We start from the raw sequence: 3,272 nt of genomic DNA, 5'->3' as shown, positions 1-3,272 counted from the left end.
AAAGTCTTATAAATTATAATAGTAGGCTGGGCGTAGTGGCTCACACCTGTAATCCCAGCACTTTGGAAGGCTGAGGCGGGTGGATCCCGAGATCGACCTCGATAAGGAGATTGAGACCATCCTGGCCAACATGGTGAAACCCCGTCTCTACTAAAAATACAAAAATTAGCTGGGCATGGTGGCACATGCCTGTAGTCCCAGCTACTCGGGAGGCTGAGGCAGGAGAATCGCTTGAACCCAGGAGGTGGAGGCTTCAGTGAGCCGAGATCGGGCCACTGCACTCCAGCCTGGCAACAGAGCAAGGCTACGTCTAAAAAAAAAAAAAAAAAAAAAAAAGTCGGTATTTCCCCTTCGGTACTCGCAACTAACAGCCCAGAAATAACCACTGCTAATGGGTAAACACAACATTAAATAATTTTCACTTCTCCCAAAAATACCTATTGTTAATTTGCAGATGCAGGAAAATCTTTGGTGGTGCTGGAGGAATTTAGAAATGAATGCACCTGAGAAATGCTGGCCTCTCCCCTGTCCACTCCCCTACCACGCAGCATGTGAGCTAGGGCTCACTCTATACTGACTTCTCTTTCACTGTCCCAGAGGCAGGAGTGAGGTGATCAAAGTCTGTGAAGTCCACATAAAATCATGTATGTGAAAGTGTTTGGCAAACTTTGAAATCATATACAATTCTTAGTTAATATTACATATTATCATGTTATTTTTAATATTAATAACTTATATACCAACTAGTCCTTGGAGGGTTTGATGATACCCTCAGTCAGCATTTTCATCACTAGTGTAAGTTTCTCCTCATAAACAATCCTGCTCAAGCTCTCCAGGGCCTATGGCAAAAAATAAAAATAATAAATAAAAAGCATTATGTTGCTTCAAGGTCATCTTAAAATGACTGCAGTTGTGTGGGATGAGTATCCCACATCTCCAGGCCAAAGTGGTACAGTCCAGACACAGCCTTTAGAGCTAAAAGGCGTTTCTTTCAGCCTCAAACATCACTCAAATAAACCCTGCAAAAACTTTATAATTTCTCCCTTTCATGGAATGGCAAGTACCATTGAACTTTTTTCTTTCTATTTCTGCCTTTTAACTTTATCTCATACTCTGGTCTGGACCTGCAAGCAATGGGTTCCTAAATGTCAGCTCTGGAGATATTAAAAACATAGGAGAGACTGATATTTTCCCATTCAATTATTTATTCTTCCCCACCTAAAAAATACAGACACTTCACAATGTTCTATTTACAATGTGCAGCATCCAGACAAAAATTTCCAGACATGCCAAAAAGCAAGAAAATGTGATCCATAATCAGGAGAAAAATGAATCAACAGAAACTGATTAAGAAATAAACAAGATGCAGACACTGCTCACAGAAGTCTAGAACTCCAAGGTGAAGCCACCACTGGGTTGGACATTTTCTTATTCCTTATGTCATTTAAAGCACAACTCCTGAGATTTTATGCGATCTAACAGCTAGAGACCACTCTGTCACAGGCTGTAGAGATTACTCACCAGGTCCCCATGTTGGCTGTGTTCAGATTTTAGTTATATTTGTGGAAATGTGAGTGAATCTGACGACTGCTTTTTACAGTTTTTATTTTTAAAGACAGGGTCTTGTTCTGTCCCCCAGGCTGGAGTGCAGTGATGTGATCACAGCTCATTACAGTCTCGAACCCCTGGGCTCAAGCGATCCTCCCAACTCAGCCTCAGGACTTACAGGGGGCAGTACCTCACCAAGTTTGATTTTTTTTTTTTTTTTTTTGAGACGGAGTCTCCCTGTGTTGCCCAGGCTGGAGTGCAGTGGCCGGATCTCAGCTCACTGCAAGCTCCGCCTCCCAGGTTTACGCCATTCTCCTGCTTCAGCCTCCCGAGTAGCTGGGACTACAGGCGCCCGCCACCTCGCCCGGCTAGTTTTTTGGTATTTTTTAGTAGAGACGGGGTTTCACCATGTTAGCCAGGATGGTCTCGATCTCCTGACCTCGTGATCCGCCCGTCTCGGCCTCCCAAAGTGCTGGGATTACAGGCTTGAGCCACCGTGCCCGGCCGATTTTTGTTTTGCTTTTTTTTTTTTTTTTTGAGACGGAGTCTCGCTCTGTCGCCCAGGCTGGAGTGCAGTGGCCGGATCTCAGCTCACTGCAAGCTCCGCCTCCCGGGTCTACGCCATTCTCCTGCCTCAGCCTCCCGAGTAGCTGGGACTACAGGCGCCCGCCACCTCGCCCGGCTAGTTTTTTTTTGTATTTTTTAGTAGAGACGGGGTTTCACCGTGTTAGCCAGGATGGTCTCGATCTTCTGACCTCGTGATCCGCCCGTCTCGGCCTCCCAAAGTGCTGGGATTACAGGCTTGAGCCACCGCGATTTTTGTTTTTAAGCAGACTGAACATTGGCCAGGCGCAGTGGCTCACGCCTGTAATCCCAGTGTGTCCACAATTGGTGGGTTCTTGGTCTCACTGACTTCAAGAATGAAGCTGCGCACACTCGCAGTGAGTGTTACAGTTCTTAAAGATGGTGTGTCCAGAGTTTGCTCCTTCAGACGTTCACATGTGAATGGAGTTTTTTCCTTCCGGTGAGTTCGTGGTCTCGCTGTCAGGAGTGAAGCTGCAGACTTTCGTGGTGAGTGTTACAGCCATAAAGTCAGCGTGGACCCAAAGAGTGAGCAGCAGCAAGATTTATTGCAAAGAGGGAAAGAACAAAGCTTCAGTGTGGAAGCAGACCCCACTGGGTTGCCACTGCTGGCTCTGGCAGCCTGTTTTTATTCCCTTATCTGACCCCACCCACATCCTGCTGATTGGTGTATTTTACAGAGAGCTGATTGGTCCATTTTGACAGATTGGTGCGTTTACAATTCTTGAGCTAGACAGAGTCTCAGAGTGCTAGTTAGCTAGATACAGAGTTAGCTAGATACAGAGTACCAATTGGTGTATTTACAAACCTGGAGCTAGACACAGAGTGCTGATTGGTGCATTTACAATCCTTGAGCTAGACACAGAGTGCCAGACAGAAAAGTTTTCCAAGTCCCCACTAGGTTAGCTAGATACATAGTACCAATTGGTGTATTTACAATCCCTGAGCTAGACACAGAGTGTTGATTGGTTTATTTACAATCCCTTAGCTAGACATAAAGGCTCTCCAAGCCCTACTAGACTCAGGAACCCAGCTGGCTTCACCTAGTGGATCCTGCACTGGGGCTGCAGGCGGAGCTGCCCGCCAGTCCCCAGCTGCACCTGCACTCCTCAGCCCTTGGGCTGTCAGTGGGACGCGGCGCC

Source organism: Trachypithecus francoisi, unplaced genomic scaffold, assembly GCF_009764315.1.
Source record: "Trachypithecus francoisi isolate TF-2019V2 unplaced genomic scaffold, Tfra_2.0 Lachesis_group15, whole genome shotgun sequence".
Lineage (NCBI taxonomy): Eukaryota > Metazoa > Chordata > Mammalia > Primates > Cercopithecidae > Trachypithecus > Trachypithecus francoisi.
The sequence above is the reverse complement of the archived record's forward strand: the minus strand, read 5'-3'. Positions refer to the sequence as shown.